The sequence below is a fragment of the Cinclus cinclus genome, chromosome 18 (assembly GCF_963662255.1).
Source record: "Cinclus cinclus chromosome 18, bCinCin1.1, whole genome shotgun sequence".
Taxonomy (NCBI): Eukaryota; Metazoa; Chordata; class Aves; order Passeriformes; family Cinclidae; genus Cinclus; species Cinclus cinclus.
The window spans coordinates 15,691,649-15,719,157 of record NC_085063.1 but is presented as its reverse complement, the minus strand read 5'-3'; the positions used below and the strand labels follow the sequence as shown (position 1 = coordinate 15,719,157).

The 27,509-nt window shown below is 42.3% G+C and overlaps 1 protein-coding gene and 2 long non-coding RNA genes across 9 annotated transcripts in view; 1 reads left to right on the top strand and 2 right to left on the bottom strand.

Moving 5' to 3' along the window:
- Nucleotides 1-2,551: 2,551 nt before the first annotated feature.
- On the bottom strand, nucleotides 2,552-4,290 carry LOC134051257 (uncharacterized). Its single transcript, XR_009933768.1, has 3 exons — nucleotides 4,020-4,290; nucleotides 2,970-3,042; nucleotides 2,552-2,611 (listed from the first exon to the last, which is right to left on the bottom strand). It is a non-coding gene; the product is annotated as an uncharacterized LOC134051257 (long non-coding RNA).
- A 1,563-nt stretch (nucleotides 4,291-5,853) lies between these two features.
- LOC134051270 (uncharacterized) lies at nucleotides 5,854-9,237 on the bottom strand. Its single transcript, XR_009933770.1, has 2 exons — nucleotides 8,905-9,237; nucleotides 5,854-8,102 (listed from the first exon to the last, which is right to left on the bottom strand). It is a non-coding gene; the product is annotated as an uncharacterized LOC134051270 (long non-coding RNA).
- A 137-nt stretch (nucleotides 9,238-9,374) lies between these two features.
- The window catches only part of NCOA3 (nuclear receptor coactivator 3), a 54,225-nt gene continuing 36,090 nt past the window's right edge, over nucleotides 9,375-27,509 (top strand). For all 7 annotated transcript variants that reach the window (XR_009933775.1, XM_062505046.1, XM_062505045.1 and 4 more), the window contains exons 1-2: nucleotides 9,375-9,460; nucleotides 16,235-16,274. The gene's annotated coding sequence lies outside the window, so the exon portion shown is untranslated. The remainder of the gene's footprint in view (nucleotides 9,461-16,234; nucleotides 16,275-27,509) is intronic.

Here is a 27,509-nt window from a genome sequence, read left to right as displayed (position 1 = left end):
CCTAAGGCAATGGATCCAGCAGCAGCTGCGATTCCGAGCTCCCCGTTCCCCGCACAGCTCATCCATCCAAGCACTCCCGGCAATCTCACCTCAGCCCGGACTCTCTGTTCCTCAGAGGCAAACACGGCCTGATGGGGCACGGCTCTGGCACCCCATTTCCTCCGGCTCCTGCCGACCTGGAAAGCCACAGGGAAACGCAGTCCCCCGGAACCTCACGTCCCTGGATACCAGCAGAGCCGCAGTTTCACCCAGATCCCAGATTCCATAGACACTTCATCCCAGCGGGGAGGAAAAGGGGAACCCTGCGCGGTCAGGACCGGGAGCCCTCCAGTGCAGAGCCCTGGTGCTGAAGGCACCTTGGCTCTGGCTCCTCAAACACCACAGCTTTTGGCAAAGATGGGAGGAGTGGAACCGTTTCTCCGGTCCTGGAAGAGAAGAAGAGGAAAAGAAAATGAAGTCCCCCTGCAGAAGTCAAAGGATCCCAGCTCTCACACTTCTGCTCCGGACTGCTCGCTGTGGGGCTGCATCCCAGACAGGCGACGGCTGCAGTACCGCGCTGTGCCCACAAGGCGGCAGCACTGCCGCCGAGCTCAGCCCGGGGCTGCGGCGCTTTGGGGACGGACGGACAGACAGACAGACAGACAGACAAGGGATGGGGGGGGGGGATGAAACAACGAGATCCATCCCTTTGGGAAATCCCCCTGAATGAATGCACCAAAATAAACCCCAGCCGAAACTAAAGAATGCCTTCCTCTAATGAAATGAAAACAAACAAAACCCTTTAGATATATATATATTGAGATATATATATACATGTATCTATTTGCTATTATTTATTTTATATATCTATTCATAGTCTACACATATCTTTATATATTCAATTTAATTTATATTCTAATATGGTGCAAAATATAGACAAGACTTTGTTTTTACTTTTTATTATATATCTTTCTACTACTACTATTTATTTTACGTATATCTATATCTTGATATTTAACATATTTGTATGCTTTTATGTTTAATATCATTCATTAAAAAGCTGTGCTTCTAACCATATGGAAACCAACAAACCACTTTGTTTTATACTATATTCAAATATATTTTTCTACTTGCATTTTTCATATTTATATCTGTAATTTGTACATTTATATTACGTATATATTATACTATAAGAATAGATTCAATATTAATTGTATTAAATACTACATAAATACTACATAAATACTTTTCTGATTCTATATAGATTTATACTCACATATATTTATAGATGCATTTCTAATTTCATGTCTGTATTTTATTGTACATTTGTAGATTTATCTATGGCTTATACCATTTGTCCTTATTTTATTTGGATATTTATCTGTTGCTTATATTATTTCTTCAACACCCTGCCCCTAACCAATTAAAAACCAATAAAACATTTATTTTAAACCATAGTTAAATCTTTTTATATTTCTAGTTTCATCTTTTACAACTTATATTTAGACATTATGTATTTTGATAATATTTGCTTTATTTATATTATAGACTCTGTATTTTATAGAGATGTGTAACTTCTGTGTTTATATTTTATATTTATACAAATACTTTTAAAATTTCTTTTTCTATTGCATTCCGTATATTTTAGACTTATATAACCTATATAAAACCCCTGCCTCTAACCAAATAAAAACCAATCAAATACTTCTTTTCAACGAGATTTAGGTCTTTTTTTTATATTGCTATTTTTCATGTATTCTACGGCCACCCCTCCCTGGGAATGTCCTGGCACCCGTGGGTCCCTCTGGGGCAGGGCACCCAGCACGGCCCCCCCCCCCCCCCCCATTCCCCACTCCCCTGCCCCTGCGCCGCAGCGTGGCTCCCTCTGCCGGGGACCTCGGGCTGCCCCGAAACACATCGGAGCCCCCCGAGTCTGCACCCCGTCCCCCCCTCAGCCTTCTTTCCTCACCCCCAAAATGAAGGCACAGAACCGCTCCAGCTGCCCTGGACGGCAGCACGGCCCTTGATGGGAACCCTTCCCACGGGTCCATGCCCCCAAAAAGGGACCCTGCTGGCACAAGGAAAAGGGCGGGGGGGCAGCCCCCAGGAGGGCTGAAGTTCCTCCCCGGCCCCGCAGACACAGAGGACACGAGGCAGAGAGTGGCAGCAGAGAGGACACAGGAAAGAAAATGAAGATCAGGGTGCAGGATGAAATGGAGGAAAAAAAAATAGAAAACAAAACCACAAAAAAGGGATGCTAGATGGGCAGCACGAGAGAGGGATTAAAAAAGAACAGGGGCAGCAAACGGGACACAAGGATCCCGGGGGAAACAATGGCACGGGGAGCACCACAGAGCCACAGGGAACAGAACGGGAACACGAGTGAGGCACGGAGAAGGACAGACAAAAAGACGGAGTCCCAAACACACAGCAAGGACGCAGGGACACAGGGACAAAAAGGGAAACCAGGACCGGGAGACAGGAATCGACCACGCCACGTGCTCGGGAGGGTAAAGACGGGCAAGGAGCGGCACGGGGACAGAAAAGGCACGGCCAGCAGGACAGAGGCTCACCAAGAGAGCGTGCAGTCAGGGAGCAGCACTGGGCAGCAGTCAGACTGGGCAGGGCTCCTCTAGGACAAAAATATTTACAGTTAGAAGCCATTCCCTCCCTGGCATCTCATTTGTATTTAACCTCCCCAAAACTGAATTCATATCACGAGCAATGGGCAGTCCTGGCTTCTGCCCGGCCAGGATTTGGACAGGGGACCTGGGCACAGCACCCACTTGTGAGTCAGTGGAACACATCCCAGGTGACACTTCAAGGGTTCTCCTTCTGGCACTGCATGTTTGCAGATCTGGGCGGGCACGTTCAACTCCCCTCATGGCCACATTCAAGAACAAGTGACCACATTTGGCAGAGAATTCCCAAGAAAACTCACGTGCCATCAGTGAGCAGAAAATCCTTTGGGGTTTAGTTCTATCTCTCACCTGTTCCCAGTGGAGGGAAGATGGGCTTTAGTCACACATCACAGCCGCAGCGATGGAGCGGGGCTTTTTTATTCTAAAATGTAATGAAAGGTAATAAAAATAAACCAGGTCTGATAAAAATGCCCTTTAAAGCCATTAAAGCTTTTTAAAGCCAAGGAGACCATCCCCATACCCGAGTTCAGTCTCCTATTCCTACTGGTTTTGGTATCAGCAAATCCATCAGGCTCTTTTCAGAACTAGTGCTTCATATCAACTAAACCTCTGGCTCCTCTTTATTTGCACTTACAGCCCCTTGTAGGAAGCTCTGCAGCCCTTTCCCCCCCCATCCTGCATTGGAGAGAGGAGGGATATTAGTGACACACGTATGCACAAACAATCCTTCTGGCTCTTCAAAAAGTTCCAAACGCCTGTAATAAAATTGATATCAAGTAATATTGGGTCTCAGGCTGTTCAAGAAAAGGGAAAGTGGAGCTTTCATGTCCCACTGAGAGCTGTTGAATAAAATCTTCCCCATGAGCTTGCACACAGTAATAACATGTTTTGGACCAAAGCAAAGTAAGATTTTTTTGACCAAACAACTTAGGTCTGTGAGAGCACACTTTTTCCTTTTATGCTGATGGGAACAGAGATCCTCTCTCTCATCTGAATGCTGCTGAATAAAACGTACACCTAGGAAGAATGCAGGTGGGGAGGGATGAAAGAGTCAACTTGTTCCAAAGTACATCTAGCAGCACATAGGATAGAAGCACACACTACTGAAACACTGTATCCAGAATCACAGGAACAGCGGGCTCGGAATTCTCAGCAGCTGCTCCCTTTGGCTACTTCAAGGGCTCTCCCAGCCAGGGAACCCAGCCGGGGCACCCGGCTGGAAGGGGCACCTTTGCAACAAAATGCCATGGAAGCTTGCTCCAAACCAGCGCTGCAGCTGCCGCCACACGCAGAGGACACCGGGCTGCTGCCAGCTGCAAGGGTGGGGAGCTGGAATTGTGCCTGGGAATTCTCCCGTGCCCGCTCTCCCACGCCGCCCCGTCCTTCCGCCCCTCTCACCTCTCCGGCAGAGAGAGCAGGTGCCTCCTCCTGCGGGCTGCTCCCGGCTGCGGGTAGGGCGATGGCTCCGGGAGCTGGGCGACCGTTCTTCCTTCGTCGATGCGTTCCCCGGGCGGGAGCGGACCCGGGCGGCGCGGAGACGTAGCGCGGCGGGACGGGAGTCGCTGTCCGCGACGGCGGCCGGGGAGGGACCCCGGCAGAGAGAGAGGGGCGGAGCCGCCGCTGCCTGTCGGCGCCCGCCGGGCTCCCGCGCGTCCGCGGCGCCGCTGAGCCCACAGCCCGTGTGGGCACGATAGGAAACGCCGCGCAAAATCGCGCCGGGGGGGGCGGGTGATCGGCGTCGGCGTCGCGGGCAGGCAATGCAGTAGACACCCCGTGAGGGGTCCTCTTTTTCCCCGCCCCTTTTAGCCGCCCTATGCAGAAGGTCGGGCGAGTGACGGTTGGGTCGCCATCTTGGGAGGATCGAGACGCAATTTCCGCCCCTCCCTGCCGCCATCTTTTGTACTGGCAGAAGCCATTTCCGGTGCCTCCGCCATCTTTGTTTCGGGAGGCGATTAAGAAGGCCCCCTACATTGGCGACTATTGAACTCGCCTGCCTGAATCCGGCCCCGAAACCGATCCCGCGTTCTCGGCGCGATTTTCCGTCGCCTTTTACGCGGCGCGGACGGGCGCGGACTGGTCAGCGGTGCTGGATATGGCTCGTGGGACAGGCAGCGGGAAAGCGCGCGATCGGCGTCGGGCGTCGGATTCAGGCAGGCGACTTCAATAGACACCATTATCTGGGGCTTTACAGTTACCACGACAACGGTGGCAACGCCACCGGAAGTGGCTTCTGCCAGGACCAAATTTGGCGCCAGGAAGGGCGGAAATTGCAGCATGCCACTCCCAAGATGGCGACACAGCCATCACTCACCCGACCTTCTACATAGGACGGCAAAAAAAGGCCGGGAAAAGAAGGACGGACACACACACACACACCCACACCCACCCCACCCCACCCCCACACCCACACACACTCCCTCCCGGCGTATCTCTGCCGGGGCCCTATTGCGTCCGCCGTCCCGAGCGTCGCATCGGTCCCAGGGGAACGGCATCGTCACTTTGGGCCCTCCGCCATCTTGAGAAGGTCACACGCCCCCACCGCCCTCCCGCAGCAGCCCCGAGGAGGAGCCGGTCGCTGCTTCGGGGCAGGGCTGCAGTACCGCGCTGTGTCCACAAGGCGGCAGCACTGCCCGGGCTCCGGCTCAGACAAGGGGGGGGGGGGGGGAATGAAACAACGAGATCCATCCCTTCAGGAAATTCCCCTAAATGAATGCACCAAAATAAACCCCAGCCAACTCTAAAGAGAGCCTTCCTCTAAGCGAATGAAAACAAAATAAAAAAACCCTTTATGTATTTTATACGTGTATATATAATTTATATTTATATTCATAATCCACCTATATTTTATATATTCTATATATATATTATATTCTACTGTATTACAAAATACATACAATATTTATTTTTTACTTTTTATGATATATGTCTTTATATTACTAATATTTATTTTCCTCTCCAAATTCCCACTGTCAAAACCCAGCCTGAAGCTCAGCTCCCCATGCTCTCAGTCTCTAAGGAATTTGGCTTGGATTTCCCAATCCAGCAGAGCAGAAACTCTGTTGTCCTTATTGTACATCCTAAGTGCAATGACTGCTTAAATAATAATTAAAATAAATTAAAAGAATGAAGAGAAATTCCTAGCTGCCAGCTCCAACCAAGGTATGCTCTTATCAAACCCTGTATCAATGATTTGGTTTAATTAGCCAACTTAAAGTAATTAGCACCACATTGACACAGTACAATTCTTTTTAATTGAATTATACACTGCAGGATGTAAAAACCTTTCTAAACTCAGGAACTCTTTTAAGAGATATACAGGGCACAGCTACAGAGAGAGTCTTGGGTTTCAGGGGAAAAAAAAAAAACAACAAAATTTTCAGTCTTTATCATATTCCACCATGTAACCATTGACAGCAAACACAGCTTCAGCCCCAGGGAGACACAGAGAGTCAGATTTTACAGATCCTGCTCTCACCTCAGCCTTTCAGCAGGTAGAATCTGCAGGGAGAGGAAACAAAATGGATTAGAACAGATAGCCTACTTACAGAAAATCATCATAATTCATAAAGCTTTAAATAGAGCTGTAAGAACTTCCCCAAAGGTTAATTTCCCTGTGCACTGAGCCCCCCTGCTCCATCCTTTACCCCTTTTATAGCCACAGCCCCACCCAGGACACAAAAGGAGTCTCCCAGGTGCCTCCTGATACCCAAATCATTCCAGGTGGGTCAGGGAGTTTTTTCCTTCAAGATCTGAATTTCACATGCTTGCCTGGAGAAAAGCAACCATTTCTCACATATGTACACTTTGATTTCCCTGGACGCAGGAGCTGTGTTGGGGACACAGAACAGAGATGTCAGAAAAGCACCCACATAAGTGCCAGAAGGAACTCAGCTGCTGAGTCTCTTCAGGGAGCCAGCTCTGAACCAGTCTGGTGCCCTCCATGTCCACGTTCACATCTAGAGGTGATGATTGCTGCCAGCAAATCTAGTCCTTCCTTTCAAATGTAGAGTTAGCCTTCCCCAAAATTCTATCAAATTCCCTCCAATTCCCCCCAAAATTCTCTCAACCTTCCATTGAATTCCTCCCCAAATTTGCATGAAAATTTCCCTCAAATCCTCCCAAAATTCCCCTAAAATTCCCTCAAATCCCCCAAAAATTCCCTCAAATTCTCCCAAAATATTCTCCCAAATCCCCCTGAATTTCCCTTAAATTCCCTCAAATTCCCCAAAATCCCTCCAAAATTCCATTGAATTCCTCCTCAAAATTCCCTGAAATCCCCCCAGAATTCCCTCAAATCTCCTCCCCCAAATTTCACAAATTGGGAATTTGGAATCAATCACTGAATCATTGATCAATCCAGGCATGAGCAATCAATCGCCAAATCAATCCATCGATTTGGGGTTTGGGGAGGTTTTGGGGGGTTTGGGGAGGGATTCTGGGGGATTTTTTGGGATATTTTAAAACAGTTTTAGGGGGATTTTTGTGTTTTTGGGGTGATTTTGGGCTGGATTTGGGGTGACTTGGAGGGATTTTTGGCTATTTTGGGGTATTTTGGGGCTTGTTTTTGGGGTAATTTGGGCAGTTTTTAGGTATTTTGGGTGATTTCAGGCTGGTTTTGAAGGGATTTTGGGGGATTTTGAGCTGTTTTTTGGGTAATTTTGGGTGATTTTTGGTTGGACTTGGGGCTGTTTGGGGATTATTTTGGGGAATTTGGGGCTGTTTTGGGTGATTTGGGGGCTATTTTGTGTGATTTGGGAGCTATTTTGGGGTATTTGGGAGCTATTTTGGGGTGATATGGGGAGATTTGGGGATGTTTTAGGGGTCTCACCTGGGGGGGGAGTTCCCAGAGCTCTGCAGGGGGCTGGGTTGGGGGAGGGTCCTAAAAAATTCCTCATCCTGCACGAGGGTCCCCTCCTCGGCCACCACCAGGGACAGGTGGAGGGGCAGCCCCAGTGCCGAGCTCGCCTGCACCCGAAATTTGGAGGATTTGGGGGCATTTGGGGAATTTGGGAGGAAAATTGGTGGTTTTAGGGGAAAACTGGGAGATTTTGGGGGGATTTGGGGGATTTTGGGGGAAAATTGGGGAAATTAGAGAATTTCAAGGGGATTTTTGGGAATTTTGAGAGGATTTTGGGGAATTTTGAAGCGATTTAGGGTCATCAGTTCCTGCCATGTCCCTGAGTGTCCCGCAGGTGGCTGTACCCGAAGTTACAGCCAGGTGAGTCACTGCCTGGGCGTTACTGGCTCCCGCCTGTCTCTGAGTGTCCCTGCCTGACCGGGCCACAGGTCTCTGGGCCCTTTGCTAAGGGTGGGAGTTCACAGCCTCAGAGCCTCCTGTCGAAGAACTGGAATCCAAGGGCAGATCTAAAAATGGTCCTTCCTCCTGCTTGCCACTCCACACTTTCTCCTTCTTGTAGAGTATGGTGTGCAGGTGCGTTGCAGAGACAAGAAAAGTGCCTTTCGGTTCCACACAAAACCTGCCTGGAAAAAACAGGACACTGGGAGTCAGCAGCAATTCCTTAAATGTTCCTGCTCACAGCTATTCTCCTGCTGCTTTTCTGTGAAGATCATTCCTGTAATATTTTGTCTTGACAAATGTTTTAGAAAGTTGAGTTTCTTGAGAACAGTTTCATCCTGACTTTTTCAGTGCTGCCATGATCCTTCGGATACCCTAACCCTGCATCCAATTCGGGGAACACTGACTTGGGCCTGGGCTGGGAAAAAAAAGACAGCAAACATTTAAAAATCATGCCTGCCTTGAGGGTGTCAGGCCCAGGAGAAAGCCCTTCCCACCACCCTACTGCCCTCTTCCCAGTCTGACGAACTCTCGAAATGTGCATTCAAACCCAAGTTAGATAGTTCAGGGTGCGTTCTGCCCACCAAAGACCACGGCACCAAGCACCGGGAGCCTGAAGATTCTCTGGATTACAATTCACAGCCTCATTCCTCCTCTGTTCCCATGCTCCAGCTGCTGCCGGGTGTCTCATCCCTCCCCTGTGACGTTCCTGCAGGGAGACCACCGTATGCGCCTGGAGAACACGGCTGTATCGTGATCGGAATCTGCGCTCACAGACCCACCATGACAGCTCCAAGCCCTCACAATGGCCTGCACGTCTCACGGCATGGTCAATTAAGCCCAACGTAAATTGTGAAAATTTGAAGAGTAACATGAAAAACGATTTTTTTTGTTATCCTGCTCTCTCACGGCTGTGGCCACAGGAAGAGCAGCTCCAACATGTGCAAACACACGCTGCACACAAACAAAACAGGAACCAAAACTCACAAAGAACCACGAGCACGGGACCAGAGATACAATCAGGACCCACAGCTGGAGCTCAGCAGAAACAGAGGGACATCGCCCAACGCCGAGCCGGCACCGCATTATATTTTGAACTCTCATGCGCAGTAAAACGCTCCTTATGATACAGATACGGCATTTCGTGACCTCTAGGAGCACTGAGTTAGTGCAGCAGGAACGCGCCGGGACGCGCACGGTACCAGCACCTTCCTCTAGGACCATTTCCTCCTCTCCGTTTGAGCCCGCCCTACTGCAGAGACGGCGGCGATGCAGAGGCGACACCGGCGCGCTGGTACCAGGCTGAGCCTGACAGCCCCGGCTTCGAGCCCGGCGCGGACTACAAGTACCGTGAGCTCCCGCGCCAAGGGGCCGTGGGCGCTGCGAGCGGCTCGCGGAGCTGCACTACAGCTCCCACAATGCCTCACGCCGCCTGGTGTCTCCGCTCGGGTCTCGATTTAAATCCAGGCAGTGAGGAAAATGGCGGTGTGGGGCTGAGTGTGGGGGATATGGAAATGTAGCTGAGCTTTGGCTCATTTCCCAGGTGAGTGGGGTTTGGAGGAAGGGAGGGAGGGAGTGAGTAACGAGTGGAGAGAGGGGAGTTCTACTTCGCGTTCCCCTGCTTTTAGTGCTGGGGTGGCACTGCGATGGCGGAGAGAGAGCTGCCCCTTGCCGGGGAAGGGAGAAGCTTGAGGGTGGCCCTGAGGGTCTCTGAGGCCCTCTTCTCTGTCTCTCGCCCCCCTCCTTAATAGGAACGTGGCTCCCTGAGCGGAGGAGGAAGGGGACCGCAGATGGGTTGTATGTTAGGGGTATTTTCAGGGCTGGAGATGGCGGGATTCCCCGGGCAATGTGTCGCCGTCTTTACCTCTTTCTAGCTACTGTAACTTTACTGGTGACTGAGTTTTGAAGGGGCATTCCTGCGGCAGTGGCGGGGAATTGATGCGCGGACTGAAGGCTTCCTGTATTGCTGTGTGATGCATATCTAAGTATGGTGATTTTGGGTGGAGGTTCCTCGTAGAATACAAAGAGACCTGAGGTCGCTGTGGACTGCGCTTTAGAATCGTCTGACCCACGGTTTCTCAGTCTCAGCAGAAGGCGGGGTGTGGGTGAAATAGCTCGGTTAGAATGGCCCTCTCTGCCATTCATCAGGGTTTGTCCGGTACGGAGGCGGGTCCAAAGATCTTGATATCCGCATTCTCCTGGTCATCCTGTAGCCTCGGTGAGTTTTAGACCTGACTTCTCTTGTCTCCTTATCTCTGGTAATAAGAAAAGGGATGAAAAACACTGCAACTGAAAGATTCATTTCCCTGCCTCTTATCCATTTCAGCCTCATAGCTGTAATGAAACTGTGTTGTTGAGGGGTGGAGATGAGATTTTTTTTTTTGCACCCCCCCCCCGCGATGTCGCACGCCACTTCAGGTATTAGTGTTTCTGGGTTATAAATACGGTGATTATGAGTTAGAATGTAGCGTGAGGTTGAGATAATTCCCACAGTTCTCTGTCTTTGGTTCTAAAGTTGGTTTCTGCTCCTTCTAAGCTCGGTCAAGGTTTCCTTTAAAAGTGAAGCTTCTCAATTTGTCAGATGATTTTCAGACTCATTTGAATCCTCAGTATCGTCTTCCCCTTTTAGATAGAAAATATTCTAACTGGAATAACAGGACAAAACAAAAGGAAATCTGACAGTGTGAGGGATGGCAATATCTAGTATATGGTGTCTGTAATATAGTTAAAAACAGATTCTTACAATAAGCTTAAGATTCTATCGTCACTATTGTAAAAATAAATATTTTCTCATGGAATATATCTGTCTTAAAATGTTCTGCTTCACATGAAACAAAATTGTATATTCTGAATATAAAATATAGCTTCAGAGAAACAAGTAGGATATTAATGAAAACCAGAGAATAAAAGCTTGGGTTTAGAGGAGAGAGACAAAATTCGGTGCTTTTTGGGGGGTTCGGGCTTTTTGTTTTGTTACTTTTGTTTTTTAAACAAGATTGTAACAGCAGTTAACAGTAAATATAACTGCTGCATGCTATAATGCACAATGGGCTGTTAAACTGACTGCTGTAAAGAATTTCCTGCAACTGTTACTACTACTGTATTTTTATTTTATTTTTTTTTTACTAATACCAGTGGATTTGATGGATTCACTGCTGACACGTGAAGATAGAAGCTGTGGGATGCAGGAAGCGATAGACAAAATAAACCCAGCATTCTGCCTCACTTTAAGTACCTCTCCTGATTACAGTGTGTTGTTGCCAGTCTGATTTTATTTGGAAAATGACTTGCGTGCATTTTGGGCTCGCCTGTGGCTTTGTGTTTCTTTTAACTGTTCATTTGAGGCCCTTGCTCATCCTGGCTTTGGATTTATTAATTTGGAAGTTTTGCATTGCCGAGTTACCAATTTTTTTTGCATTGTATCAGTGATGTAAACCCTAATGTATAGCTGAGACAAAATGCAAATTAGGAAGAATCAAATCTGTTTTATCATGGAACCTTATCATCGTGGTGGGATTTTTTTATTAATAATGGACAAGACATCACAACCAAAAAAACTTCAAGATTAATCTCAGTGGTACAGTTTCATAGAGAAGGTGGAGGGTATTTTTATTTTTCAAGAATGGTGGGAAAGAAAAGGTGTCTTGATTATATTTGCTTGCAAAGTTAAGCCGTTTGTAGCATGTGAAAAGGTCTTGGACATAGCTCTGACACTACAGGCTGCTTCAGCTCCTGCATTTAAATGAGTCTCTCTTGAAAAGGTGATCTTCAGTGACTTCAATGATACAGGATCTTCTGCATTTCACGTTCAAGCTTTTTGAGTATTTAGAAATATCTTAAATATTCTTCTGACTTGTTTTAATAATTAAAAAAATGGAGGAGAGTGGGAGGGGAGGAATAGTAACATTTATGCTAAGGATATAAGAGGGTGGTGAAGAATATCTAACCTGAATGCTGGGGCTGCCTGCCTATATAGATTTTTTCATTTGTTTTCCCCCCTTTTCCCCTAGGCTACATCTATTGATGTTTCTAGATGTAGTGTGTTAGGAAAGGGGCAATTGTAAAAAAAATTAACTACTACTTACTTAAATCTGCTATGGAATGTATTTCCATTCACTCTGATTTTTGTGTGCTGCATTTAGTTGAATGAAGGTGGATTATATTATTTTCTGCACATATAAATGGGAGGCATACTTCATATGGATCCTATTACTAATACTTAATTGGTGACTTTTAAAATTTGCAGTTATCAGTAAACTGATTTTTGAAAAGTGAAACAAAATTACCTTGCCTTCAATGTCATGAATGATTTTTAGTATTTTGTATGCAGTGTGTCTAATAACAGAATGCTCTGCCTCACTGAAACATCCCAAAGTGATTGAACAGGTAATGGAACAGGGATTGGGTTGGGTGAGTTTTGTTGCCATATCTTTTAATGGAAGGGTTAAGTAAAAGAGAGAAACAATTTACCTGCAAAAAAGCCAGTGAAATGTTCCCTCCAGTATTTTGGGGAAATGATTGTTCAGAACAGTCAGTCAGGAGTTCTCTGTTTGTTCTGTGTAAGTCCAAAGAACTAAATAAATCTAAATCAAAGATAACATTCCCCTGGTTTTGCTTTGTGCATTCAATTTGTAATTCTAATGCTTTGCCGATTGCTCTCTAGTGTATATTAACACCTTAACGTTGCTGGGTTTTTCCATCACATTCTCTGGAGGCTAGTAAGTTACAGAAAAAGATAAACTGTGCTACTTGCTTTTTGCTGCCATGTGTGTGTCTGAAGGGGTAGCAGCTAATATAGTCTATGTGGATAAACTTTTTTAAAAACCTTTTAGACAGACATTAGGAGCATACACGTGTGTATGCACACATAAATAATCAGTATATGGAAATGCTACATTGTTTTTTTAAATCTTATGGAAGAACTAGTAAAGGTTTAAAAATTCATTTCTCATGTTAATAATGACAACTTTAAAATGGCTTTCCATTTTTGGCAGCTTGCATCTTAAGGAGATGATTTCAGACAAAAATTTGCAATTTCTTTGCCAGTGATTTGAATAGGCGTTTCAGACATCTTCCTCTATAACATTTTTTCTTTCTCCATAAAGGCTAGGCTAGACAGGTTAGGTGGAAATAGGGAATTGTGACTTGGTTTGCAGTTCTTTTTGTGCTCAGTCCATCTTTGCTGCTGCCATGAACTAAAGCAGACATAGGCAGCATCTTCTGTTATAGTACCCTCCTCGTTTTTTCTTCTATGGCAGCCTTTTTGGTGTTCAGAGTAGAGATTTCTGGCTCAATGGGCAGGACATCAGTCAGCATATGGCTTAACTTTCTTGGGTAGTAATTGAAAGAATCCCCTCCTAATCAGTATTTCAAGTGTTTTTCTAGTCATAGATTCAAAGACAGCACTAATGGCAACAAAATCAAGAGTACTTTATCTGCAAACCATTCACCTGATTAAAATAGAACAAAGCCAACATCTCCTGTTAACCTAGAATGTACATTTGATCCCCCTTTAAAAGGAAGGTGGTTTCTCTAATCACTGTACAGAAAATTGAAAAAAGAAAACATCTTCCCTGGCTGAAGTAGTTTTCAAATACTTTTCTATTACAACTGTAAGTTTTCTGTTGAACCCTCTAATCTTTGATGTATGTTCGAGGCTGATGAGTAAGATTTGTAGTGGTAAGGTATAGAACTAGTGCTAGCAAATTTGCCAGACTTGGATTGACTGTGTGAGAGACAATTAGCAGGTAACAGGGATGATGAGTGGGATTCAGAAACAATGGAAAATGAGTGCAAATTTGAGAAAGTAGGACAGCCGCCATTTGATAGGAATAGAATAGCTTGTGTTGTCATCCACTGTAATTTCTGTTCAAATGTACAGCTGCAAGGTAGCTTTATCAACTGCTTTGTCTTTTCTTACCCAGCAATCTCTCTGCAGCTGAACATCAAGTGACCTCTGTCAAGATTAATACACAGTTTGATAATATTTCATATTGGCCAAGTAATTCTCTTGGTATATGAGCAATTTTTTTCCTTTTCCCCTCATCTTAGCTCTGCTTTATAGTGATGAAACTTTTGCTTTAAACTAAAGAGTATGTCTAGGGAGAAGTGGAAGGTTTTTGAGCAGTATATTTGAGGGAGGTTTTTTAAAAGCTCTATAAAAGCAGTGGAAATTTCCAGGCTTCACAAAAGAAAACAAACAAACAAGCAAACAAAAAGACACAACCCAAAATCACACATGCAAAAAAAAAAAATCCAAAAACAAACCAACCAAATTAAAAAAAAGCACTTTTAGGGTCTGGTTTAATATTTGCTTTGCAAGAAGAGAAATATGAAAACTAACCGCAGACATTCTGGATGTCAGCCTGAGAAATTTTCCACTGTTTTCTTTAATAACATGCAGGCATGCTTTTATTACTGGAATTTCAGTTAGGAATCTTTTCCGGACTGAAACTTGAAGCTGTTCGGCGAGCAAGTGTTTACTGAAAATCAACTGTCAAGAATGAATTCTCATATGCAAGACTGTGCATAAAGCACTCTCATGTTGGGTATCAACTACTGTTTATGTTACTTCATTTCTTGTTTTATAGTGTTTTAACTGTTCCTATTTCTACATGATCACTGCTAGGTGACAGTACATCTTTTCTTGCTTCTGGAAATGGTAATTCTAGACCAACATTTCCAATAAGGACTGTATGCTGCTAAGCTAGAAATCTTCATGATCCTATCTTTAACATACAAAGGAAGAAAGACATTAGGAAACACATCTTTTGTAATGGAGTTAAACTTAAAGACTATTTAATGGGTGTTTTTTAAAATTATTGTAATTTCAGATACAATGGTGAAAATCAGACTGAAGGGATCTATAGGTTCAACCTCATTTGTCTACCTTAACGTTCTTTTTCTGTGTAAGTTGCTCTTATTTACTGAAAGCTACCTGACCTTTTTCCAAGATGTAGAGGACTCTCTACTCGGAATGTGCGTTGTCTCTCTGTCACTACAGATATTTATTGTTGACTTAACACTGTTTTGGGGTAGGGCCTAAAGAATCCTTCGTATATTGGGTTGAGATTTTTGTTTTCTTAAATGCCAGGGTGGGAGCTAAGCTGCTGTATTGTGTAAAAAGTAAGCAACATCACATCAAACTCTTCTCTTTCTAGTATTAATTGAAAATATAAAACCAGAACCCTTAAAATGCATTCTAATGTAGTTTTGTCTTCTTAAGACAGCACAGTACACTTCCACAGCTCACAAGCCAAGTCAGGGCCATTGTGCTTCCTTTTCTGTTACCTGACTTTGTTGGGCTACTTTTTTTTAATAATTCTGTAAAATTTTCAACATCTGGCTTCCTGACTGCTTGTAATCGTTTCTCACGTATTCAGTTACTGCTAATGAGAATGCTAATGACTAAAGTTAAAAGTAGAGCACGTTGAACTTGACATGAACCTTAATATGTTTTCCACCTTATGTAAGGATTGTATTGTGAATTGTGTATTGTTTAATTGGTTGCTTGCTGATTAAAAGTACTGAAATTACTGTCATTGCTTTGTATACCTTTTGGATATCTCATATGAATTTGTTACTTTACAAATTTGATGTGAAGCTTAAGCTTGAGATGGGATTTCTCAGTCATAGTGAGACATTTTCTTCCTTAAGGTAAAAATGCATTGCTGAAGACATAAGACAACTGAAATGTGTTTATTGTCAAAGCCTAAAATCAGCTTACTTTGTTTCTTTGGACTTTGGATAAAGCTAGGGTGGCAGATGAGATATTTCACTATAGTGCTAGATGATACAGCCTCACAGAAGTTCCAGTATTCTTTGAGCTTGGTTTTACATTTAACTTTGTTCTACTTATTGCAAACTCTTTCATTAACTTAACTGGTAAGTTTGGTAAATACTTGATAGAAATAAGATTGATCTTGACTGAAACAAGTCTGCACTGAGCAAAAGCTTAATGCGTGAAGATTTGGTCAACTTAAAGAAAAAAGCTCAAATACTTCTTCTTGTTCTGGTAGTAGTTTCTAGTGTGGTTTGCTTACCTTTGTTACTGTATCCTTTTCCTCTACAGATGTACGTTCAGTAAATACAGGTAGTACTTCCAGAGTGGGCACTGCAGAAGAAGCCATGGTGATTTAAGAGAACTTTCTTTTCAGGGTGACTGGATAATATCCCTACCACTTGGTTTAGGAGACTTGTCCTTACTCCAGTGATGCTTTGGTCTTTATTCCTAGTATTTTAAGTAGAGAAGAAGATGGTGTGCTATAGCCAGTAGATCTCCACTCAGTCAAATAAAAAATATGCTTTTCCTTTCTAGGCATTCCTACTGGCTTCTGCTGTAGTGAACACTGTGCTAGGTAAGTTTTCTGTCACAACTACTCTGTTTTGTCTGCATCAATTCTCATAAACTATTGGTAATTAGGGAGTTAAAAAAGGGAGAAAATTATTTAAATTCCCTTAGAAGAATAAAGGGTTTTTTGAAATGTTCTGTATTAATATGGTATATAGTTTGCTGTCTTCCACCTAACTTAAACTTGAGGAAATGCATGGTATGACCTGGCCTTGGCAAGTATCATGGTATCTAACACTGTTAGGCTTTTGGGGAATACTTGGACCATTAAAGGACGCTCCTCCTTAGATGTGGGATATAGAGTGCTAGTATCCTTCTTCGTATATATCTGACTTCGGTTTTTAATTTTCTCTATCATGGGTACTAGAGTTTTTTTCTTCCTGAACTAACTGATAATTGTTCTGAGCAAAGTATTCACGTTATTTTGAAAGACCGATGATGAAACAGAATTTCTGAGCTAAATCTGTTCTGGCCTCAGCGCAAATATAATGCGAATCACCGTTGGGTGTTGTTTGTTTGAGGTTTGGTCATAGCTTCTCGGTTAAGCAATTTAGCCTTCAATACTCAATTAGATTGATATGTCAGCTTGTATACCTGTTAGAGGAGAGTAGTGAAACTGAAAATTTGTCTGGACATTCTATTCAGTGGGCTTTTGTTCACAAGACAGGAAGCACCTCCTTTGGAATAATGTCTTGTCTTAAGTTCAACCTCTATACTCTGCAGTTTAGCAGGTGCCCTGAAATAGAGTTCAGGTGAGCTGGTTTGGTTAGAATAAGGTAGGGCTAAAAGAAAATTAAGGAAATGAAAGGAGACAGTTGAAGGCAAACCTTTGGAGAATGATCTCTGCAAAAGACAGAAGAATTTGTGGTTTTTTTCAGACAGCTGTGCTCATCAGTTCCTAAGCCATGTTTTGCAGACAGGTGACACTCTGAGGTAAATAGTATGAAGTGGAGACAAATGATAAATAACTTCTGGTCCTGACTGGATGCAGGCACTTGTCTGAGCACATTGTCTGTCATAAAATTTTCATTGAAAGTAGATTTATTCTTTCATAGGATTAATGATATCAGGCTTAAGTTTTATGTGCTCTTTTCTTGTGTTCCCTCCGTGGTGGGCTGTGATTATCCTGTTATTGTTTGTACACTGTTACTTATAAGCTTCATCTATGAGAATCTAACAAGTTTTTGTACGGATTAAAGCTCAGGAGTAGGTAAGGCTTTGTAGATTTTTGAACTTTCAGTGGACTGTTAGGTACACTAAAAAATGCTTACTGGACTTTGAAAAGTCTATGCCCAGAGACAATTACTAGCAACTTTTCTCCTAATAATTTTGACAGAGCCCAAGAACACAAACTACTGACTGTGGTGTACCTAAACATAACTTCCCATGCTGTGTGGGATGAACTGTAGCAGAGGGTCATTCACTGGATGAATGCAGTGTGACATTTACTGATAAGAAAACACATTGCACTGATCACACTTTGTAGCCATTCTTCTCCAATTGCATGACATAAATTCCTGACTGTGTGCTCCTCAGTTAGCTGCTATGTTTTATTTGCTTATCAGATGTTAATATGACAACTTTTCAGTGCAGAAATGTGGCTGACTACTAACTTTACAGATCAAACAATGGCTCTCCAGCTCAGGGTTTTGTTGAATGTTAGATGCAGTTCAGTTGGTCTACTGGTATGGGTAAGGAAAAGTAATAATAAAAACATTTACTGCTCTATCCTGGCACTTCCACCAGTGCACTATATAAGAATACGTAAAATTTGCTTCCTGATGATGTGAAACTGCACAACTGCTTAGCCATTTATCTATAAACAAGGAAGGAACTGGATCTGAAAACATTATAAATGCTTTTGGCATTTGAAGAGGAAGGATATAATCCCATCTGGTTTTGGTAGTCATTGACTTCTTGTACTAATTTCCAGAATGACTGCTAATCTTCATAAAATTACTTGGAATTTCTATGCTGATATTGATAGTGTCATTTTAGAGAGTCCTGCAGATAAACCTTAGTGTTTGGGAAGTGCCATTTGTATAAAAACTTTAATGAGTAAGACTGATTTTCTGCCTGGTTGAGCAATCCTTGGGAGCTTAATGTGAGTTTTGTTGAAAAATGGCTTTTAATGAAAGCGAAGATCCTGCTTCTTTAATAGAACATTAGAAAAACTAGAAGCATAAGGTTTTACGCAATGGAAATTCCTTATAAAGAATAGAGAAGTTTGGACAAAAAAAAAAATCCAGAGAGCACTGAGAGCTTTACTTAAAAGCATGCCATTTTTTCCTCATAAATAGGAGGGGAAAAAAGATCCTTGATGGTAGGAATTAATGTTGTGGTCAGGATACTCTGTGTCCAGTAAAATGGGACTGTTGATGTATGCATGCAAAATCTGAAGCATACATGATATTAATAAAATGTACCTCTTAAATCACAATGAAAAAGACTGTGGTAATATATCTTAAAATTAAACATAGTAGGATCAATTGAAATGTTACTTGCCTGTCTTAGTGGACCATTGTCATAATGGTTTATCTCAGTATCTTATGTATCCCAGTTTAACTCTGGGCTGTAGTACATAATTCCTGATGAAACTCATCTAATTATGCTATCAATCCAAACACCGTGAGCAAAGTTAGTGCTGGTCGGTCAAGATGTTGTTCAGTCAAGTATTAAAAGTCTCTAAGGACAGGGAATCCATAGGCTGTGTTCAATCACTATTTATAAACTGGAATTTAACTTGCTGCAGGTAGTAAAGCTTGCCTATTGCCTATTTCTCATAGGCCTTGGAGGAGACTGTGACTCTCAAATCTCTAATACCTCTCTGGATGGTACTGCTCTGTTTTGGGCTTTTCCCTTTTTATTTATCCACCTTGCTTAATTTTTAAATAATGGAGCCCTTAAATCTAAGACTCTATTTGACCAGAGACATGCACAATACCACTACAACTTTGTTTTGAGCAGTAAATTGTAGCAGGTGCTCTGGCGGGGGGGCGGTGGGACAACACCTGTTCTGTCCTCACTGTGCAGTTCCACTGAAGGTACTCTGCTAAGCTCCGTTCGCTAGAAATGAAATACGGTAAGGAACATGAAAAAGAAATAGCGGAAAGGAGATCCTAATTAATGGAATGCTCAAATCTGTTGGGATAACATAGGTAGACAACTGATTTTGTTTCAAATATTGAATGGTAAGCATTTTTGTTGAACTAAATTAACCTCTTGCAGCCAAAGTGTATCTGCATATACTCAATCAGATTTTAATTGCAGCATTGAGCTTGAAACATTTCCATATTTCAAGGACAAATTTGGGTTTAGAAATGGCACCTTTCTGTTAAGTAGCTGTATTTATTCCTTTCAATTAAATAAATCATATATAAGCACTGATGCTATGCATGGAAAATTTAAACTATTTTGATTTCCTTTGTTCAGTAGCTTATTTTGGTTTTAGTAGTTTCTGATCTTGTACTCTCAAATCTGAGAGTCTAGTTGTGCCAAAAACTCATTAACTTCATTAACAGGCCTTTTATTATTAGATTAGCAAATACCAAGATCTAATCTTAAAAACAAAGAGGATGTGTGTGTTTCAATAAATTTAAAAAATAATCTATTTCAGTAGCACTGTGGAAAAAGATACTAAATAGGATTCTCAAAAGCATCTTAAAGACACCAGGCATTTAACTCCCCTTAAAGCCAGTTTGTGTGAGTCTGAGTAGACTTGCACAACATGAAACCCTGTAATGGATAGATGCCTTCCCTCCACCCTCTCCCCGCAGCACTCAAGCACTTTTTCACTATATGAATCTACATTTTTAAAAGTGTAATGTTTCCAGTGTAAAATAAGATATTTGCTGACATTAATTCTGTAATGTAGTTCTTGTGCAAACAACACGAATAAATGTTCATAAGTACTGCATCGGCCAACTAGCAAAATGTGCCAAAGGCAAGGCGATATGATTTATGGAGTATATTTCTTTCATGCTCATGGGCCCACCCTTATTGATGGGTGCAAATATATTCCAACAGTTATGTTGGTGATTTAAATGTCACTTTAAAGTCTGCTCTATAAGAATGTTCTTAATCAGAAGTTGTGATCTGTCATAATCAAGACAGTATATGTCACTGTTGTTTACTCTCCACTGGAAAAAACCTGTGTGCTCTGATTTGATTGTCACTGGAGCTCTCTAAGTACCCATGCTGGACAAAGGCCAAGGTAAGACACAGGTCCTTGACAGACATCAGATCTCCATTTATGAGACAGTTATATGAGACAGTTATCTATTACTGTGTAGTAAATTGGAAGTGATAGCTGTTTTACTGCTTATGAGAATTTGTGTGGCCCCCATCAGTTCACAGAAAAGACTACTAATAGCCTAATTTGTCTGTTGTATCATCTGTGCAGTGCACTGTTTCAGGCATCTGCTTACATTAAGAATGTACAGCAAGGATTAAAGAGGTATTGAGAGGTGGAGCTGACAATACTATTTGATGGGTTTTTTTTAATGACCTCACATCCTCAGTACTTTCAGTGTAAGTTTTTGTATGTCTTTAAAAAGCTTACAGAAAAAAAAAAAAATTATAATTTGCCATAAGGAAATTTCTACTCTGCTTGCCAGCAAGGTAGTCATCGAGCAGGGTGCCACCTTGGTCACTAAACTGGCTGTGGCTTCTACATGGGTTACTCGCTGGACGGGTGGGAAAGTGAGTTTTTAGCACTGTTGGCTGAGACCTCCAGCTACCACTTCAAATGAAGTCTTGAATTAGGAGGGAGGTAAGAGCAGCCTTTGCTAAGCCCTTGATCCTGCTGCTGCCTCATGCTTTAGGGATGCTGTGCATGGGTGTGGCAGTATAACCTAGAAAAATTCACTAGCTACTGTGCTGCCAGGCACTTTAACTGCTTTGTAGCTGGCAGGTTTACAGAGAAGTTGCTCTTGGTCTTGGTAATATAATGATAAAGTATGTTCCGGTCTGTCAGCATGGAGAAGCTGTGCTGCAACAAAGCTAACTTGGTTAGATGAAATACTTGAAGATCTTGGCCACTCGTTCAAAACAGAACTGAGCATGTTTGAGTACTTTAAATAAGACACTTACCAGCTATACAGTTATCTTCATTGGAGCAGCAAGATAAAGTTCAGTTTATTTAGACGTTTGTCCAGTTTCTCTTCCAAAGCTTTAACTTCTTGGACTGAATAAAACGCTACACTTTGTTCAACAGAATTCTCCATTCATTGCTTAAATTTCTGAACCAAAAAGTAGTTCTGAGGCGTATGTCAGGGACAGGCATTAAAGAATTAGAATAAGCTGCTGTAATGGAAAGTGTTAGGCATCCTTAGCCATCCTTGGTTTATTTTTCTATTTTAGGCAAAGATGCCCACCTAAAATGAGCAAGGTTCCTTTCTTTTTACTGTACCAATTTCTAAAATTGAAGCTTAATTCATTAGATCATCCTAATTTCAGCCTGATATGAAACATCTGTTGCAATGCTGGGCATATCAAGGCCATTTTATTAAAGATGAAGTTTATTAAGTTGAGGGTGAGTGTGTGTATGTCTGTGGATTCTCAGATATCCTTGTTGGAAGTGTCTGTTGATGTATGATTTTAAATATTTTTCAGCAATAGATTCCTTCCACCCTGCTGCCAATGTGGTGCTCCAAATTGTAGAAAAAGCAAAAATAATATTATTTCTTTTTGGTAGGGTCTTACTTTCACAACCTGTTAGTTTTAACAGGGAAGGGAAAACTGTATCTGATTTGCCTCATGCATAATGCAGATGTGGCACGTTTTAAAAACAACTTATTTTAAACTATCTTTATAGGGTTTAAAATGTCTTTACACATTACAGGAGAGCACGGTTTACTTCTAAATGTTTTTGTAAGCTAGGTACAGTCTTCAGAAACTGGAAAAATGCATACTGTAGATGTCTGTAAAGAGCTTGCATCCTTTCCCAAAACACATTTTTCCTACATTACTTCAGAATATGACACTGTGCATTGGGTGGAGCTGCACAGTCTCAGTAGGACTGAGACATGCTGTTAACTCAAGGGCAGTCTCTTAATAGCTTCATGAACTGCATGATAAAACATACATGAGGAAAAAAAAAAGAAGATGCATTTTTGAGGAAATTGCATACAGTTTAGTAAAGGATCCTCAGAATTAGTCATTTTTTGGAGGCTTGCTGGTGCATCATTGTGAATATTGTTTGCTTGGAATAGTAATTATACAGACTCAGACTTTAGTTATTAGGTTACTTACGTAGTGATGTAGTAAAAAAAATTCCAAATTTTACTCAACTTTTGTAATTGGTGTATTTTTGGAGACAGTGCTAGCAATTGCCAGTATTGTCATCCCATCCCCCAGCTATTTGGTCTAGCTTGCTTGCAGCTGCAGTAGTAGGCATCTTTCTTTCAGGAAGTGACCTTGGCTTGTATTAATCAAATTCAGAAAACACAGAAAAGCTTATTGGTAACATGCTGCATTGATATAAAATTTTATAGTATCCATTTTCTTGTAAAATGAGGCCATCTTACAAAAAGGAAATTAATTTATGATATCTTACTGTAAAATAACTTCTCTACAATGATACTGTATTCAGAGAAGGCAAAACAACAAAACCAACTGCACTTTCTACTGAGAGGAATGTATGGAGAGCTTTTTATAAAAGTAATTAAGTCTTAAATCGTTATTGGCAAAACTGCATCTTAATCTAGCCTAACTGCAGCTTAATCTAGCTAAACTGTGAAAATACAGCATTATTTGATGGCATTTTCTGTGGTGTCTTTCCATTTTGAACTATAGTAGGAAAGCTTGGCAGTAGGGCATGAACTCAATCAGCTAAGATTTTATGTCTTCAACTTTCTGACTTTATGTGTTTTAATCACTTCCTGCATCCTTTGTTAGCAGCTCTCAAGGCATTAAACTTAACCTCGTAGAACCTGCCTTAAGTTGCCACTGTGCCTACTTGTGTAGATTAAGAAAGGAATCTAACTGTGTCGGTTCAAGAAATCACTGATTGACCTTGCCCGTGAGCTGGAAATTGGTTTTCTTTGGCTGCTCTGAAGTGGAGTGGGTGACTATTCCTGAAGCAGGTTTTAAGGGGTTTTGCATGATTATCTTATTGCCCAAAACTATTTTGTGAATTGAGTCGCACAAGTATGATTTGCAAAAGTATTACTTACGTAAATTTGATTGGCAATGTTTTCAGCTGGCGTAGCTGCTTTGTAAAAGTCTTTATCCTTTTTCTGGACCCATGTAGAGGTCTGAGACCAGAGTATCTGTCACCATTACAAAGTGCACTGAAAGCCTTTAACATTCCAGGTAAGGTAATTTACTAATTTTGAAACTGCATGTTGATGGAAAATTAGTAATAGTTGCCAACTGACTAATGTTTTTTCCCCCGTTAGGTTGTCAATTGCCTTATCTCAAACAACCTACCTTGGCTTCAGGGTTTGGAAAGCTGACTTGCGTTTTCACCGGCATCCTTACCATATACCTTTTCTGTATGGCATTGGCATATTTGCTCATTTTACCTCTTTGCAGTATATTCAAGTATATTTTTGTCATCCTTTCTGAACTGTGTTGGAGATCAGACTATGCCAACATACATGCCTCCAAATGTTTCCCAATTTAACTGTCTCCTGCTTTGGAATGGATAGTTCTGGGTATTTTACTCTGCAAATGTATGCAATCACTTGCCATTCTACTTGGTATCAAATCAGAGCTGCTAAAACCTCTAAGTAAGCCTACCCCTTTCCACTGTGTTGAATCATACTCTAGGTTACAAAGCTAAAGAGTTTGCCTGAACTACATGCTTTACTTCCTTCCCTTCATGCTGTCAGGTATTATAGTGTCTGTTGCTGCACTGAATTGAGCTCTATCCACATCTTCACAAGAGCTTTAGTCCTCTTTCCTTGCAAGACCAATAAAGGGGTGATAAATCTGTTGCTTTCTTTGCTTAAGTATAGTTGGACATTGACTTTTTTCAAGTTCAAATGCCAAAACACAATCATAGGTCGTGTAATTCAGATTTGCTGTCATCAAGATTTTCTCCATTCTCCCAGAGAAAATCTGCTGCGTGTCAGCACAGGTTTTGATGTACCCCACTGTGGACTGCTGATTCACCTGGGTCTGTAGTTCCTGAGGGGAAAACTGCATTGTTAGCAATAATACAGTGGAACAAGAAGACTCTTCTGTTTGTGCTCTAGTTCTGTAGTAACATGAGTGAAGATGCATCTTTTCTTTTTCAGTGCTAAACCAAGACAATCTACAAATCTCGTGTCCAGAGCAATTTTTACTTTTTTTTTTTGGTAACGTTTTTTGTTTTCCTTTTCTTTTTTCTTGTTTTCCTTTGCAAGATTCTGAAGATCTGAGGATTTTTGTAGCCAAGAAACATGAATACATTGTCCATCCTTCATGGAGTAGATGATGTCCTGTTTTGTAGTCAGTATCTAGAAGCAGGCTATTATTACTGGTACTTTGAGGACTGACAGCAGTACTTCTTGGGCTGCCCAGCCTTATGCCACAGCACGGTGGATTCCACGTTTGACGGGAAGCAAAGTAAATTACTGGAGCTCTGGACTGCGCATTCAGAATCTTTCCTGACAGTTTTGTATTGGTGCTGTCCCTCCCCTTTCTCAAGGTCGTTCCTGTTTGCCAGCACAAACAGGCAGCTTAAAGCTGTAGCACCTCCAGAGTTAAGTGATGTTTTGATAATGCCTAGTATCAGTTCTAGCCCTTTGCTTACTGACATGTTTTTCAGCTAAGGCGGGGGAAAGGGGCCCTACTTTTGCGGGTCTCAATTTATGACTCGCTGCTGTGCTGCTTCCGACGACTCCCCTTTCCTTTTATTTCCATGCTGAAAGCAGTGCTCAGTCCGGAGGAAGCTGCTCGGCGTTGTGCTGCTCGTTCGAAGGGAGGGGAAGGGGAGGAGAGGCCCTTTTCCCTTACTGTCCGCTGCCCGGCGGGGGCGGGCCGGGCCGCAAGGAGTTAAGGGCCGCTGCTGCCCGCGGTTCTGTCTGGAGCCGCCGCACGCTCATTGGTTGCAAAAAGGTGAAATTAAAACCACGGTGAACTTTTGACCCTGTGGCAGTTCTTGTGGAACGCCTTCCCCTCGCCAAGAGCAGAGGGCTTATTTTCTACCCCCCTCCCCTTTTCCTGTATTTTTTCTCCGTGATCGTGCTGTGCTGCATGCAGCCTCCCCGAGGGAGGGGGAGGACGAGAACAAGCGAGTAGTTGGCTTGTGTGCCGCTAACGGCAAGGCTGCAATTTGCTTTAACGAACGGCTAGTAACGAGCTATCTTCTAAGAGTCCCATCGCTGAGTTAATGAGTGCGTTTTTTCCAGTTTCCAACATGTTTCTGTATAGTTGAAGAAAAAAAACCCAACTAAATTGTGGCGGTTTCGTGTGGGTTGTTCTTGTAGTGCTGCTGTTCTTGATGCAGCTTATTCTGGGCATTGAGGGAGTCTCCAGAAGCATTGCTGGCAACATCGAGGGAACAGTGAATATTAAATGATTAATAGCAGATCCTCTGCACCCTCATGTGTGCAGTTCTTGCAACTAGAAAAGAAACTTGCACTTAAGAGTGTTCATTTGTGGCCTCCCTGTTTATTCCAGCTGGTCTTCCTAAGCAGCAGCTATTATACAGTTTATTTTTCCCCACTCCCTGTGATTCTTTGTTCTGTCCTCCCTGTGCCTGCATACGTCCTGTCTGCTGCTCGTTGTCCATTTCATGGCAGTTCACCTGCCTTCACAGTGGAGCTGCAGTGAAGCTGCACACCATGTTGCCTATCACAGTAAAATGGAATAATGCTCTTCTAATTTAGGAGAGTCAGAAACAACTGTCAGAAATCAGGAATCACTTCCGAACTCTATTTTGGAAGCACAGCCTAATGTGTCTTAGACTTGTCCTGAACAGTTGCATGATTGTATTGTGATAACATTGTGTCTACATGCCTTTCAGGGGTAAAAATCCATGAACTCTAAATTTTTTGCTGTCCATGCCAGCAGTGGAATGGGAAACGGGCAAAAAAATGTAGCAACGATACTGAAGCACAGATTTCATTAGTCTTCTTATGTCCTATAACTTCAAAGGACCCCACTGGAGGGAGTGCTTTTGAAGACCATTATTGAGAGCTAACTGCTGATAATTCAAAATCACTATTGTAACCATTTCCCGCAATGAATATGGCTGGAAAGAAGGGTATAATGGATACTGAGAAGACATTTTGTGACCAAAAAGCATTAAATGAGCACTCACAAACTGCAAATATGTGCTGGTATTCTATACCGCTTTATTTTGCGTGTTTATTCATAGTCGATCTTGATGTTGGTTTCATTTCCCCATATTCCACCATGGGGACTTGCCAATGACTTTAGAGCTGCCCTATTACAATTTTCTCATCTGCCAAGGTTTCTACATGGTGAATGAGAAATTTACTGAGAAGTTCATGCCATGGTGTTTTCATCTCTTTTTCTCTATCTGGAGTACGCAGTTTTCTATCTAGAAAGCAGTTTTACATCTGCATTCTTCAAAGCAAAAGGATGGAAAGGTTATTTAGAGGAAATTGTAGAGCACAGCCTCTCAATTTGGAAAACTATTACATGTTCCAAAGCTCATCAGAACTATTATTGCATGCTTGAAATGTCTGCTGGTTTATTAAGGCTTGGCAGTTCCCTCTAGATCAGCTCCTTACTGTCATGCTGGCATAAATGATGAGGAGTAGACAGGTAGTAGTTTGACCTCAGATTTTTCTTTGGTTTTGAAACATTATCATTGTGTCTGCCTTTTCTACTTTTATATCCATTTCAGTTGGTGGTGAAACTTATTATCTGCAGTGTGATGGTTTCATCATGGGATGCAGTAAGTGGCTTTTTCTTGGCTTCTCCAATAGGTTTGTCTTAAAGCTGTCCTGTCCACATCCTTGTTGCAGCTTTTCAATGATAAATGAACTCTTGGTCTTCTGCAGCAATAATGACTTGTGTTTCTGGATTTCAAATGCTATTTTGAAGAGCATGTTTATAGCAACAACTTACTGAAAGACATTCAGAAAAATTAACCTATTCATTTCTGTACCTTCTCTGCTAGTATAATAATTTTTATAAGTTCTTTTGTGATACCATCAGGATGTAACATGAATAGGCACAGAAGTTTTAATCTGTAGGCATTTGAATTCTTTTGAGGACACATGTACATACATAAAGTCTTGTTTTTCAGGAAGCAGTATCTGAGAATTTTTTTTCTTCTTTA